The sequence below is a fragment of the Populus alba genome, chromosome 3 (genome assembly GCF_005239225.2).
Source record: "Populus alba chromosome 3, ASM523922v2, whole genome shotgun sequence".
Taxonomy (NCBI): domain Eukaryota; kingdom Viridiplantae; phylum Streptophyta; class Magnoliopsida; order Malpighiales; family Salicaceae; genus Populus; species Populus alba.
The window spans coordinates 9,574,498-9,591,781 of NC_133286.1; the positions used below are offsets into that span (position 1 = coordinate 9,574,498).

Genomic DNA, 17,284 nt, shown 5'->3' on the forward strand with positions numbered 1-17,284 from the left:
GCACTTCCATTCTTTCTTATCTTTTCAAATCTTTTGTTTTTAACCTATTACTTCTTGTGCTAGAAATTCATAAAAATATTCTTCTTGTTCATCATTTTTTATATTGAAAATAATGTTTTTTTTTTAATTTCATGTTTCTTTCTTCCTTGTGAAGGATTACTTAAGTAACATCCGACATCGTGAACCACTCGGTAATGGTCTTTATAGCTTTTCTACTTTCATTGCATATCTTCAGCCACAATATTTCTCTGGTGTTTGCGTTTCTACTTCTCTTTAGCTTCGTCATATTGGTTATGCCTCTCTTTCTATCATTAATAAAGCTATTTATTTATTTATAAAAACTAACAGTTCTTCCATTTGTTCTTATTGTCAATCGGTTAAGAGGCATACATTTCCTTTTAAACTTATACATGTATCTATTTCAAAACCCTTGAAGTTAATTTATTCTGATGTTTAGGGATTAACCCCTCTCTTGTTTACTTCTGGTGCAAGTTATTACATTAGCTTTTTAAATGTTGCTACTAAGTTTATATGGTTGTTTCATTTAAAACTTAAGTCTAATGCCTATTATATATTTATTCTTTTTCAAGCAACTATGGAACATCAATTTAATAGCAAAATTAAAGCACTTTAATTTTTGGGGTGATGAGTTTCGCAACCTTAATATATACTTACACCATCAAGGCATTCAAAATAGAATCACTTATCCTTATACGCACCAACATGCTGATGTCATTGAAAGACGTCACAAGCAAATTGTTGAGATAGATCTAGCATTACTTGCTCATTCTCATCTACCCTAATTTTTTTGAGAAGATGTATTTCACTCTGCTATTTTTATCATTAACAAACTACCAACCCCAATGCTTTATAATAAATCCCTTTTTGAAATGGTCCATCATCGAAAACTATATTATAATTTTTTAAGAGCTTCTAAATGTTCCTGCTGGCTTTATTTGCATCCTTATAATCAACATAAAATGAATTTTTGTTTTAAAAGTTGCATATGTATTGATTATAGCATTACCCATTGTTGTTACAAATGTTTTAATGTTTTTATTGGCAAAATGTATGTCTCTTGTCATGTTATTTTTTATGAATATGTTTTTCCTTACCAAATTCCTACATTAGTTCAGTATCCTTCTCATGCTCCTTCTATTAATCTCCCTCATTAGTTAAATATGTCTTGGTTTGGTGTTGCACCTTCTACAAGTACTACACCTTCCTCGATATCTATATGCCCTCTCTCTATGAATTCATCGTCATGTATGAACAATTCTATTCATGTTACTATGTTTTCCCTTATCAGAGATTTTATTGTTGTTACACAATCCGAAGACCAACATTCATTTTCATTATCCATCTCCCTACTTTAAATGACTTATAATGTTCATCTTATGATCTCTCACAGCAAAAACAAAATTCACAAACCTAAATTGATTTCTAACTCCCACGTTCGCTATCTTATTCTCAAAGTTCTCATGTTTACATTTCAGTCTAATGACTTAGAACCTTCCTGCCACTCTAAAGCTGTCAAACATCCATATTGACTAGAGGCTATGAACAAGGATTTTGATGTCTTATTATCTAATGGCACTTGGATTTTAGTTCTTGAACCATATACTGCCAATATTATTGGATGTAAGTGAGTATACAAAATTAAAAACAAAATTGATGGAAAGATTGACATGTACAAGACAAGGTTGGTTGCTAAAAAGTTTCATCAATAAGAGGGCATTGATTTTGGGGAGAATATCAGCCTTGTTGTCAAACCAACAACAACCTAATTAATTCTTTCCTTGGTAGCCTCACATGGTTGGCATATAATACAAATTGATGTGCAAAATGCCTCTCACATGGTATTCTCAATAAACTTGTTTACATGGCTCGGCCTCTAGGTTTCATTCATCATTAGCTACATAATAATGTTTGCAAATTAAATAAGTCACTATATGGACTTTGCCAGACCCCAAGAGGTTGGTTCTCTAAGTTGACTAACAAACTACAAGCCATTGGTTTTATCGGTAGCAAGACTGATCATTCACTTTATGTTTATCATTATGGATCTATCACCATCTATTTATTAATTTATGTTGATGGCATAATCTTAACTAACTCTAGTGTTCATTCTATTAGCAGTGTTATTCTTTTATTATAGAAAAATGTTGTTGTCAAAGATATAGGTGTACTAGGTTTCTTCCTAGGCATTGAAGCCATACAAGAGGATCATAACATGTTTTTATCTCAATAATATTATATATTGGATCTTTTTGTCTGCAACAAAATAGACAAGGCAAAGCCATGCATTACCCCAATAACCCCATCACAGTCTGACATCAATTCTACTCGCAGTTCATTTTCATGACCTATAGTTATATCGCAGTGTTGTTCATAGCCTACAATATTTGTCACTTACCTGACTTGATCTTACATTTGCTATCCATAAAGTGAGCAAATATATGCACCATCCTATAAAGGCACATTGGGCCACGTTCAAATGAATCATGCATTATTTAAAGCACATTATATACATCATACTTTGTTGATCTAACCATCATTTACTCTTCAAGTTCAGACTTTTAGTGATGCCGATTCAATAGAAAATCGTGACAACAAATGATCCATTGGAGCTTATTATGTCCATTTAGGCTCTAACTTGATTTCTTGAAGTTGAAAACAGCAACACATAATTGCTTGATATAGCACAGAGACAAAATACAAAGCTCTCGCTAACACTATTGTAAAAATTCAATGGCTAAAGTCTGTGTTGATTGATCTTCATGTTTCAATTCCTCCCTCTTTGATTCTATGATGTGAAAATTATTCGATGGCTAAAGTCTTTGATTTTATGATCTTTAGGGAATGGAGAGAGTCATTGAAAAAATTATTCAGAGAGAAAGCTTTGAGTGGTCGGATTTTATAAACTAATGACTTTGATCTTGATATCTATAAATTTGTATTTGAGAGAAGAACTTAATGGAGGAGGTTTGCACCTTGAATGATGTCAAAAAGTAAACGAGAACTCAATAATTTTTTAAAAAACAAAATAGTTGGATTTTGAGTTTTTTTTTGGTGATTAACATGTGTTTTATAGTTGAAAAGGGGTTATATAGGTTCATGGGATGTTTTCTTTTTCATTTCTTAGATGAAAAAATAGTTGAAATCTAAGTTATTATGGTCTGAAAATGTAGACCTTGATTTTCTGGTCACCAAAATTGTCTATAGTAACTAAAAAAAGATAGCAGATGAATGTTATATCATCTTTATTGGTTAGCAATGTGTTGTTCATAATTTTTTTAAAAAAATAAAAACAAGGTAGATAACATGTCATCCATCTTTTAATTTTTTTTAAAAAAAAAATAGGTGCCCAAGTCTCGAGATGGGTTAAGCGCGCATGTCCAGCCCATGTGTGCCTGACCCATCAATGTTTTTAATCATATTTTTCTTACTTTTCATTTTTCACATTTTATATTTGAATAAGTGTTAAATAAATTTATTTAAATGATTTTTAAATAATTATTTAAATATTTCATTATTTTTAAATAATATTAGTGTCTTCCGTGGTGATATTAGAGATTTATTTTTTTTAATAATTATATATAAATTCAATATGCATAGTTTTATAAAAGCAAATGAGATATCTTTTTTTTAAAAAGTTTTATTGTAATTTTTTTATATGATTCTTATCAACATTATTTTTTTTTTAATATATTCATGTCAAATTATGAATTACTTATTTTGTAGTTTTGTCTAATTAAAACTTGCTTCAAAGATTATTATATGTTTTTTTTTTTTAAAAATTCCAATAAGAAATATTTTTGTTAAAAAACATAAACATATTAATAAGATAAGAGAAAGAGGCATTGATTAAAGAATACGTGTCTTTATCCTAATTTTAAATTGCTAGAGTTTTTTTGGATATATGTAATAAACAACATAGCTAATGGGAATTATATATTTTTCTAAAAAAATATATTAACAAGAAAAATTATATTAACAATTATATTTTTTCAACAACATTTAAATTATTACATATGTTTTGAAACTCCATTCTTTCAATCATATAATTAAATAAAAGAAAATTTTAAAGAACATCTTGCATAATTAGAATCTCACCCGTTACAGAGTCTTATTATTTCAAATACATCAAAACTAGAAATTGATTTGCAAAAAGAAGGCCAACTTCGATATGTTAAAGATATTGTTATTCTGCAGTCTGCATTCATCAAAGAAATGATAGTCTCTATAATGCTATTTATGGTATGGCATTATATTTAGCTCCTGTTTGATATTGCATTTTAAATGGGAGTTAGATAATTTTTTTTAAATTAATTTTTTATTTTTAAATTATTTTAATATATTGATATTAAAAATAATTTTTTAAAAATAAAAAAAAAATAAAATACAATCTATATTGTACTTCTAAAAATAGAGAGATAAAGAATATCTTCCTTCCAGGTTTCAGCAAAGCATATGAAGCCCAACTAGACAAAACAAGAAGCTCACGCGCCAGGTAGGGGTCGAACCTACGACTTTCTGCTTAGGAAACAGACGCTCTATCCACTGAGCTACAGGCGCTTGATGCTGCAACTCTGCTTACTTAATTTATTTATTTAATAACACTGATGATATCTTAAATATCGCCGGATTACCTTCCTCGGAGATGAAAGAGAAACTGATTGCGATTGCAAATCACAAGGGTAAAAGTTCATCAGAGCATTGGGAAAAGGCAAATTGGCAGATTGTTAAACAATGTGCCATATTGTTTTTATTATTATTATTCTTGTTGCTTGGTGGTTGTTTAGTGCATAGAAACTGTAGGAAATTAAAATCAATGTTGAAAAAAAGAATAATGATTTGAAATAATTCTTAAAAAAACAATATCTCTTTTATCAAAACGTATTTCTCTTATTAATGCAGTTTTTTTTTAAGATAATTTTTTTTTTTTATCAAAACTTCCATTTTCTTAAATAAAAACTTATCATAATTATAAAATAAAATTTTAATAAAACAAAATAATAAATAATTAACTGATAATTTGATGTGAATGTATTTAAAAGATATAACAAAACTAATATTGAAAACAATTATATAAAAAATTCACAATAAAAATTTCAAAAATATATATTTTATATGTATTTATAAAATTATGCATATTAAATTCATATATACCTATTTTAAACTCAATTGCTAATATTATCATGAAAGACGATAATGTTATTTAAAAATAATGACATGATTGAATAATTATTCAGAAATTATTTAAAAAATTATATTTTAAAAAATTTAAACTAAAATGTTAAAAGAGAAAAAAAAATAAGATAAAAATTAAAGGCTAAGTGCATATAGGCTGGCATGCACTTGACCCAACATGAAAACCCATGTCCATGCAATTGTGTTTTATCTTTTGTTTCTTAAAGGCTAGGTGCATAGAATAATTTTTGTTTCTAACAAAAAAAAAAAAAAACATTTTGATTGACCTGATAAGGCAAAATAAAACCAAATAAAAAAATATTCTCGTACTCTAATATATTTTTTTTATGATATCATTGAATGTGGAAACAACCTCTATTAAGTTCTAATCTCGAATGCGAATTCATATACATTAAAATTGAAGTTATTGGTGGCTGAAATCTAGTAACTCAAAAGCTTTCTCTCCTTCTAAAATTTTTAATGACTTTCTCTCTATTCTCTAAAGTTTTAGGATCTAAAATGTAAATCACATGAATTTTAGAACCTAAACAAACATTCCAAAACCATAAGGGACAAAACGTTAAAAAATAAAAATTAAGGGATTGAACTACAGATTTATGCATCTTTTAATACTAAACATGGAAAGAAGTTTTCATTTTTTCCAAATATCAATTTTGAAAGAAACTAAAGTTGAATGACCAAATTGAATAAAAACAATCAAGGGATTGAGCTTAAAAATTTGCATAATAAACAATGTTATATAATAAGGTTTTACATCTTTTAGTTGCTTTTAATAAACCAAAACATAATGATATTTAACTATTTATAAAGTACTTTTTATATACTCCATTTTTCATAGTCATGTCACTATTCATTTTAGAGTGAATACACTATTTTTTTTTTTTCATTTCAATCCTTGTATTTCCTTACATTTATCATTTGGTCATAAAAAATTAATTGTTTTTACATTTCAATACTTGATTGTTGGGATAGAAGAGAGAGTTGTTGAAAAAGAAGAGAGAGAAAAATATTCGACTAGCCACAATTCAACGAGAAAAATACTAATATTGGTATCAATTGGTTCATCTTGTTGTAGGGAGCTCATTAGAGGTTGCTTGAAGCTCTAATTATATCGAAAAAATATAAATCAAAATTAAAAAAGTTTGATTTGACTTGATTTTAGTTTTTACATAAATTAAAGTATGTTTTGGACCTAGCAATAGAGTTATTGAGGTTCTAATAGAAATGACAATGGATATTCGTAAGTTGAGTTTTACAATATCCATACCCCAACCTAGATGTTTTACCAAAACCTAATCAGGTAACAACTAAACCTGACTTTATTGGGTTTCGAGAATCTATAGTTATATATGGGGTATTCAATATCTTGAATCTCCAATTAGTTACTCGAACATAAACAACTATGCCAATGATAAAGGTTGTTAAGATCGTGAGTTAACTCGTAAAATTTTATGATTTTATAAGTCAACATGTATCTAATGTGTTAAATCGGACTAAAAACTTGAACCGGTAAAATTAGACTTAACTCGTGCAAAATCGGTAAACTCTGTCTGATTTTACGAGTTTAATAAATTTATAATATGAACCAAGTCAGGTCTAAATTTGGCCTTAAAATGTTTACTGACTTGTTTTGTGAGATTGAACATATCTTTCAAACTGTGTATTGGATAAAATTGAAATTTTACAGGGAAATATTAGATACATGAAAATATATTGTGGTAAATTTTAAGGTAAAAAAGAGTTAGGGAAATAATATTTTAGAGGGTCAAAGTTAGTAAACTAATATTGTCAAATATGTTAAACAAAACCTTCGTGTACTGTTTGAGACATATCTAGAGTTATACCGGTGGAATTTTGCTTCGATTAAACTTGGGATATAAACTAGACATCTGAAACTTTTCAACTATATATTGGCAGCCCAATAATTCATCCAAACGAGAATGAAACTTTTCAACTATACGTTTGTAATTAAAAGAGAACGACATGTTTGAAATTAAATATTCAGGCTATATGGAGAAATTTAATATAAAGACTTTTTTATTATTTTATTTTATTTATTTATTTAATTTTAAATAATTATTTTTAATTTAAATTTTTTTCTAGCACATTAGATATTTTTTTGGGGTTTATTTCATTATTGAATTTATATTAGATAATCACTAATTTAAACGCATTAGCTTGCAACATAAAAGGGGTTTATCAAAACTTATTGTGATGAGAACAATCAAGTTATCACTAGGTTTATGTGTACTTCCTACCTTTCAGTGATTCTCATGTATTGAGAAATTTTATCTAAGACTTTTTATTTCTCCATGTCATTAATTTATTGATTCATAATATCTATCTCTCTCATTTTATTTAGATAACTCATTGATTATGATATTGTTGACTCATTTTATCAGATTTTAATATAATTTAATTTCTTGACTAGAATTATCAATATATAATTAGTTAAAAAAATTACTTATGATTTTATGATCCAAGTTTATATTATATTTTCATGTCATGTTAAAAAAATAATTTTAACAACCTTGCTCATGATCAACCATATTGAAACAAAGGTTGGAACTAAAACGATTAGCAACTTCTGTCCAAGAGAACCATTTGATTTCCTTAAAGTTTATGTGTGGATGGCAACTTAATTGAAGCAAAACAATGACAATTATTTTAGGAAAAAAGAGACCCTCCCTTCACTAACTAACTTTTTTTAATGGAAAGTTAGGGTATCTTAAATCTAAACAATGGTGTACTACTTATTGCAAAATTTAGAGTCAAGCAAAAAGATAATGTACTATGATTTGTCATTCCTATCACAGCTTTTCTCTATAAATGACTTCTTCCTCCTCCAACAAAGCCAATCTCCCTCTCCAACAATCATAGACTATCACAAAAAACAAAAAAACAAAAATCAACATTTTCCTTCTTCTCTAACAAACCTAATATCCTTTTCTAACAATCATAAACCGCAACAAAAAACTCAACAAAAATCAACCTTTTCCTTCTCCTCTAACAAACATAATATCCTTTTCTAACAATCATTAACCACCACAAAAAAAACTCAACAGAAATCAGCCTCTTCTTCCATCTCTTCCTAACTAACATAACCCTTCTCGACCATAGCTTCACCATAAAACAAAATCCAAAAGCCCTAATTCACAACCATCACATATCAAAATCCTAGTAACCTAAAATAACCACAAATCGATCCAATAGCCTCTTTATCGAAATCACAAATCAAAATCCTTCCAAATATAAATGAAAACCCATCCAAAACCAGCATGAAAATTAACTAAATATAACCCAAACTCATTCCAACCTCTACCCTTCATGAGAAACATAAGATCCTAGAAAAAAAAAAAAAAAAAGAGATTGGAGAACAAAAAACCCAATATCCAACCTTTATTTAATGGTTTGATTTATGAAAAAAATAGGAAAAAAAAAGCTAAAAGAAAATAACAAGAAGTGGCTAGAAAAACTATGGCACTAATGTGTGAAAAATCTAACTTCTATTTATTTATGCTTCGTAAAAATGTAAAATTCTCAAACGTTAAAGCCTTTTATGTAATTTGGATTTGGTTAGGTTTCAAGTCGATCAAGGCAATATTCATACCCTATCTGAACCTGACTTTTTAACTTCGAGTATTACCAACATGTGAACAAGAAAAAAAATTCCTACCTATTTAGATTATTTCTGGTCTATTCAGGTGAAATTGTCATCTCTAGGTTTTAATAAAATTTTCTAGGTGTGTTTTAGAAAAAAATAAAAAGGATAAAAAATTGTTTTAGAGATTCATAAACTTATGCCTGATTTTATGGTAACTAGAGGTGACTAAAAATCATTGTTGTAGATGATGTGTCACTTACTCCTTAAAAAAAAAAAACTAAGTGCACAAACATGACACAAACTTCTTTCTATAATGCAAGTGCGTCCAACCATTTTTTTGAAAAAAATCCAAGTGCACGAGCTTGGTCTTTTCTTATAACATCTCCTCCCAAGCATACTTTTCTTTTTATTAATTATTGGTCTACAAGGTTCAAAGGATTTTTTACTATATAACATAAATGTTTGTACTCTACTAATTCCTCCAATCGTAATATTTTCAAATTAAGATCCCAAGTAATCGATTATCTTTTAGAGCTTTTCCTAGATAGTTAATCAATATATGGTAATTGCATCCCAGGTATCTTTTACTTGAAAAATACTTATGACTAAAAAATCATTTCCCTTGCTCATCGATTATGATATGAAAAGATTAGAATGTTAACGAGATTACTGCCTCAATTTTGTTTATTCATAAGTACAATTATTGGTAGTGTATATGCTCTGTAGCCAATCAGTTGGTTAATGTGACGTTGACTTTGTTCATGTAAATAAATTTAATTTATTAATAAGGCTTATTTATCTTTAATATTTATCAAATATCTTATTAATAAATTAAATATTTGATTAATGAATCTAGAGTAAAGATAAAATACTAGAGACAAAAATGTTTTACAAAGAAAATTATAAAGTTGTTATAATTATGAGATTCATATTGCATTAAAGTATTATTGATAAAATATTTCTAATCAATGCTCTATTAAGACTGAATATTAATTAAAACTGTTGAGACTGATATTGTAACACCTTGAAATTTCTATAAACTTTTGATCTTTGAAACTTGGGAAAAACAAAGTAATTTTTTTTACACATTCTGAAATATTCATATAGGCACTAGCAAAATTTTTATTAAAATTTTGGCGATGTTTCTTCTATTTCCAGGACATCCCAAGTTATCGATACACATCCATACATTTCCATAACAACTTTAAAACTCTTTAATCTAATCATCTCAGATCATATCTCATCATTATTTTGACAACATATTCACATTTTCTTTCAAATATCACATCTTCTTTTAGCATTAAAGACAATTGTTAATAGAATAAATAAAACAACATTTGAACCATAATAAAATCATAAACAATAACAGCTTGAATAACTTGAGTTAGCTTTACAAGAGCAAAAAGATAAAAGCTTTTAGATCACATGTTACAAATTCATAATTTATTTATTTATAGACCCAAAAGATATAAGATGCGTTAATGTTTATAACCACTACATATAGTTAAAAAGAAAATTTATAGTATCGAGCTACTACTTCTGGCATATTGGAGTTGAACCTGAACAAACAATTAACATTATAATACAACTAATTATCATTACAGTCATTAAAAGATTTTTAGCACAAAAATCAATAATTTCTTTGATTTCCTATCTTTTTAACCAATCATTTCCATACTTAAACTTATTGAATAATCAATTCAATCCTTATTCTTACAATCAAACTGATTATAGCCTTATAAGTGTCTATACTCCAATTATTCCACTTAGACGTGAACTCATCTTTCCATTCCATTACTTACCTTACCTTTATCAATACAATTCCACACCATGATTTTCATTAGTCATATCAATCTAAGTGTCTAATCCTATAATTTTTAGATAACTTAAATCAGTATTTGGTACAATTCCAATAGATTCTTAATTTACTATAAAAACCCCAAAATATAAATCAGATACAAATCATATAAACTTTTGTTTTATTCTCTACTATTGGTTTAAAACAATAATTAACTTTATATCTTGTGACACATTTATTGTTTATTATACAAAATAAAAGTGGGTCCCTCCATGGAGCCCCCACTTCTTAATTCTTAATGAGGCAAGTGCCCTAACGTATGTTCTCATGCAATCTTTCAACAATTTTGGTCCATACTTCTAGTCTCCAATTGTATGACCTAACCTCCTTACAACTATAAACTCAATTAATCTTCACTTGTGCACCCTATGCTATCATTAGGGCCTAAAAATCCTCCCATGTGAACTTTCATAAAACCTATTTTTTTTTCAATTCTTACACCATGATTTGGCTCTCTTAATAGCCTAGAAACAAGACATAATTAGTTCATCTCGATAATTCAACTTGACATCACACACACACAGATATACTTTTTATCATCCCACTTTTAATCCACTTTACTTCCGTTATTGCCATCACCTGTAGTACATCTAAACATCGCCATTATTTCATTAATAAATCTTAAGAACAATGGTCATTCACTCATCATATGAATTGGTCTACACTAATTCATCATCTTTTAATTTGACTACTAACACCATTATTCAATACTTTTCATGGGATGCATTTGTTGTCTTAGCCATCCTATCTTTCATTTACGCCTCATCTTAATCTCTTTCTATAAGTTTTCTAAACAAACCAACCTTCTCCCTTAAATACATGATTAGTACTTAAAAGTGTATTTTTATCAAGGTTTTATATCATCATTATACACTTGAAGTATCAATAACTACTTAATGAAAACATGTTTTATAATAACAAGTCTGATACTATAAGATACCTTTAATTTATGGTAAATGTTCATCTTAAATACAGGTCTATCATGTAAATCAAAAGATTGATTGATAAGTTTAACTATTGAAATTTAAATGACAAAGAAAGGGTCAAACTTAAAAAAGAGATGTTGATTCAATTTAAACTGGAACATTGTTCAGTCATTGAGTCATACCTAGAGCTATAGATCTTGGATTTAGGTCTGCTCTATATGGATGGAAATTTGAGACATATGCCTAAAACTTTCATGCGAAGTCCAATATTTAAAAATGTCGTTTTCAAGTCCAAATTGTAACAACAACGGAGAAGTCCGAATCTATCCTGTGGCCAAGACATTGTTTAGTGTTCAACCCATATCTCTAGTTCTAAAAGTCCAAATGACCTCAATTTGTTTTACTGGAAAGCTGGGACAATTTTCTAGAGCTTTCATGAGTTAAGTCTGTTCAAATTTTGACGTTATCAATAATGTTTTGTTCAGACAAGAAGATAAGGATTCTCACCAAGTCAAGATGTGGCTACCCACTCAACAATTAGTCATCAAATCAATAGTTTCAAATTTCGGCCTATAAAATGAGGCATTTGTCATGCATTTAGGCATCTTGGCTGTTCAAATTTAGATCATGCTTTTTATTTTTTTCTTTATATTTTTGTAATGTTTAAGTTTTATTTCATGTTATATTTTCCTTAATCACTTGTTTATACTTTTCATTTTCTTTACTATTCATATGTTCTTATGTTGTTTATTCATGTTTCTCTTCTTCATTATGTTTAGCTAAGTTTATTATGTCAAGGTGAAAAGGTTTCACTAATGGTATTAGAATATGTATAATATAAACTCAACATGGACTTCAATGTTTATATCCAAGAAAGTTTGTTATTAACATGTCCTATCTTTTTATCTTATTAATTTTTAATACCTTGCTTGTTAAATGATTCATCTAGATTTGTGCTATATAACACTTGGTACAACAAATGCTTGACACTTTCATAGCCAACCGTATGGTATATAACCTACACATGTGCTATGAAAGGAACTTGATTTGTTGTTAACATCATGAATTCCTAACAATATTTAAAAGTTTGGTGTTACTTAAATAAGATAATTAATATGATCATGTTAAAAATTTATAATGAACTATTAAGGATAAATCATTTGATTGAAACCTCTTTTGTGTGTGTTTTCCAGTTAATTAATAAAAAGAGTTTATACTATATTTATTTCTAATAGTATTAATGGATCCTCTAACCTTGATATTTTTTTTTATCATTGTTGAATTCTCAAATTAATCTTACATCTCAAAGTCCTCTTTAACTTATTATTATTATTATTAGTAACCTCCTTGTGGTTCGACAATGGTCTTACCGAGTTATTTATTACTTCGACACTCCTGCACTTGGAAGAAGACATCAATTTTTTGATCGTGTCAATACACACAATATCCATTTGAATTTATTTCTTTATCACCAGCACTTACTCCACCATCCTTATGACCTCTCATGATTTTTTCTTCGTTAATGACTTTTCCATACTTGTTTGGCTATTAAACAATCTCATTCTTAATCTCAACTAATACCATTAGTCCCATCTCATGGCATATTCATTAAACTGTGTCGATCACCTTTAAACCTTTTACTATATTTTAATGTCTTGTTTAAAGCTTGTTATCCATATAGTTGTCACATTATTCTAGCCATCCTCATAATGATACCAATCAAATACGATCATCAACTCAAGGATGCCAACAAATCTAGTCATCCACACAATGATGCCAATCAAATCTGTTCATCTTTCCATCCATATAAAGATGTCAAGCCAATCAAATTCGGCCATCCACATAAGGACACCAATCAAATCATATTTGGCCATACATATAAGGATGCCAATAAAATTTATCCATCCATACAAGGATGCCAATTTGATCATTTACACAAGGATGCCAATCAAATTTAGCCACCTACACAAGCATGCCAATTCGATCATCCACACAAAGATGTCAATCAAATTCGACCATTCATGCAAGGATGTCAATCAAATTTGGTCATCCATACAAGATGTCAATCAAATCTGCTCATCCACACAAGGATAACGATCCGGTCATCCACACAAGGAAGCTAATCAAATCCGATCATCCACATAAGATGCCAATCAAATGTGGTCATCCAAACAAAGATGCCAATCAATTTCTCTCAGTTCTTTCACTTTACTCATTCTTTATATGTGTGTGTACACACTTTCAACATAAAAAGTTCGAATATACATTTAAAGGATTCACTATTATAGAATTAATAAAACTTTAAAAGTAATTGTGAGGTGTCAAACACCTACCCGATGCCTTTGTAGGGATATGTTCCTCCTACTCCAAGTTTCTACTTTGAAAGTCCGTTATGAATTTTAATAAGTATCTCATATCAATATTAAAATTCACAGTCACTCACATCATCATCTATTATTGAAATAAACTTTCAAACACATGATAAATATTAGTTTAATGTTTATATTTTGAGATGTTCCATATATCTATCCTCCTTAATCACACTAACAAACATGTTTATATATAATTTAATCTCATCATGTTTTGAGAATTGATTTGACATCTATAACGTATATTTTTTTTCTTTCGATCATAACAGTCATACATAATCACAATTTTTATTATGACTCACACATACACGCATTTTTCATGTTCATACTTATTCTTGTCAATTTAAATATTAGTCTTGGTTGGTTTAGTCCACCCAACCCTGTATAATTTTTATTTTTTTATTCATAAATAAAGTTTTAGAACTAGGTTTTAAGTGTGGTTTATCTCTATGAAAAGCTAAGATAGAAATATACAACTTTGATGAATAAAAGAAAACCTCATTCTTCCATCAACACACCCAAAACTACCTATTACATTAGAATATGCAATCTGTCCATAAAAATTCAATTTGACCTTTTTTTTTTGTTTTCTATCTATATCTGGAGTTTTACAACTCCAAATTAAGCAAATTCAGTTCCATTTAAAAGTTAACATCCCTAAATACAACTTTCATAAAGAAATATGTTTCAAATTACTTAATTTACTAGTTCTAATTCCAACTAAAATGTATGTAATAAAACTACTAGATTTTCAACTTGCATGTTTGATTCATAAACAAGTATTTTCATGCATTTCTTCACCATTCAATACATCTTTTAGCATCATTTACACAAGTCTCTCAATAAACAACTTAATCAGACAGCACAAATCATTCATACATAACTAGACAATTTTACTTAAACCTTTCTAAACATATTATCAATGCATCATTACACGTTAAACACACACAATTACACAACACAATCATTCCTCCAATTATTGTATCTTGGCTTGGCTGAAATCTTCCCAGTGAAAAAGGGTATATTTTTCTTGCAACTTCTCAATTCACACTAGATTTGCTTGTCATTTATGTCCAAGAACATGCTTTTAAACCAAAATTATCATTACAACAACTCAATCCCATAAAATTCAACATTCTATAATAATTTATTCAACACTTTTAGATTCAATTCATGCCAAAACAAAAATCAAACATAATAAAGATGGTTCTTACCTTCTAATCATAGGGTATTAAAAGAAATTTGCAAAGGAAAACAAGGTTTCTTTCACCCTCTCTTCCTTATCTTTCTAACTTTATAGTTTATACTTTTCTTCTTTCTCCCAAGCTTAAATAAACCTTATTCTATCTCTATTTCCTCTACTCTCTTTTAAGGCATTTATTATCTTAATTTCACAATTTTCTCTCATGAATTTAATTAAAAAAGAATAAAAACCCTAACCTACAATTTCTTCTCTCTTTTTTATTTTCCAACAGCTCACGCCAACTTTAAAGAGAAGAAGAAGCTGGATTTTATTGCTAAATGATTGTTTTACCCCTCGCTTACCTTTATTTTTTTTCACCCAACTGTCCATATTTTTTCAAGGCCTCCTTGAACTTTGATTTCTTAAAATTTTTAACCCAAGGTAAAACAATATGTCAAGTGACTCCACATAAAAGTTCAACCCGATCTGACTGTTAGTTTAAAAGTTATGCTTGACAGTGTAAAATTAGTTAGTACGTGATTTTACATAAGAAATCTGAATTTTCTTGTTCAATCCATGTTGGAATCATATCGTTTATTTTACTAAGTTCTTAGGACCATCTCATTACTTCAAAATATATTTATTTTGTCTTTCCTATTTTACAGACTTACCATTGTTTCACAATAATATTACTCATTCTTAATCAGGGTTTACACCAACATCTTTTTTTTCATATAGTTCTTTCTTAATTTTTATCCTTCATTTCCATTATAATTCTTTGGAATTATCCTCATTCTTAAAACATATTTATTTTTATCATAAGTAATCAAGAGATGATTCATCACCCTTGATAAATTAAAAAAAATATATTTCATTTATTATTAAATAGTATTGATTGTAAATCCTAATATAATGTAAAATGAGATTTGTAAAAAATTTCAAATCTTATTTAAAAAATCAATGACTATATGCTAAAAACAAACATGATTTTACATAATAGATATACTTCATATTATAATATCTAAATCAAAACATTGTTGATGAAAAAATAATAATTATATTGAAAAATTAGTCAATTAAAGGTTAAATTAAATTATTTATGATTTTTTTAATATTTAAAACATCATGATAGATTGTTTGACATTATCCTTGATTTATAGACACACACATATATGCACAATCTAGGAAAAAATCAAGATACCAAGTGCTCATGATCCTATTTTACAAACTAAAGCATCATCCTGTTTCTACTCTTCCGTATGATTTTCTTCGAATTTGCCGGAAAGCTTTTATTGTTAGAGAAAGATCGCAAGGGTAACGGCTGTAAGAGTTTTTGGCACATCAATTGAATAGCATCATGGTGATTTTACCGGCTCTAACTAGCACCTAAACACGCATATAATTAAAGAAATGTAAAAAATGATTGCAAAAATAGTGCCAGACGCATCATATGTTGACTCCAAGACAGTTTATCGCCAGTGTCTCGGATTGTGCGAAGACGACAGTCAGGCCCCAGAGAGGATACGAGTACTGGAGAGTCGGAGACTATAACATCTACTAGCGGGTGAAATGGGCTCTGAATAACACGAATAAAACTCAGTTTTTGTCACCCACAAGTGTAAAACATTCTGCTACGCAAATTAACTGGTGTCGCTTGTTCTTACAAAAACATGCCTTGCCTACCAGATTGTTCACGCGAAACATCGGCAGGTTACACAAGAAATCTCATTTTGGTCTAGAATCATTGCAGTATAGGCCACAAGCGTTGTGGCAGTTGAGTTCGATCAGATTGCAGCTTGCTCTGAATCCAAGAAATCTCATTTTGGTCTAGAATCATTGCAGTATAGGCCACAAGCAACGATTTAATACAAATGGTATGGATTCTTAGGCACCGTTTGTCTCTGCGTTGCAACGTTTTGGCAAATTTCAAATTTTTTTTTTTTTGCTAAAATTGAGTGTGTTTTGTACTTTTTGGATCGTTTTGATGTGTTGATGTCAAAAATAATTTTAAAAAAATAAAAAAACATCATTGGCATGTATTTCGGCACGAAAAGCTATTTGAAAAGCAACCGTTACCACACTGTCAAACATGTTGTTAGTGTGCACAAGCAAATGGTATGGACTCTTGGT

The 17,284-nt window shown here is 28.7% G+C and overlaps 1 non-coding gene across 1 annotated transcript; it reads right to left on the reverse strand.

The window, feature by feature from the left end:
• Window positions 1-4,505: 4,505 nt before the first annotated feature.
• On the reverse strand, window positions 4,506-4,578 carry TRNAR-CCU (transfer RNA arginine (anticodon CCU)). Its single transcript has one exon. It is a non-coding gene; the product is annotated as a tRNA-Arg (tRNA).
• Window positions 4,579-17,284: the final 12,706 nt, after the last annotated feature.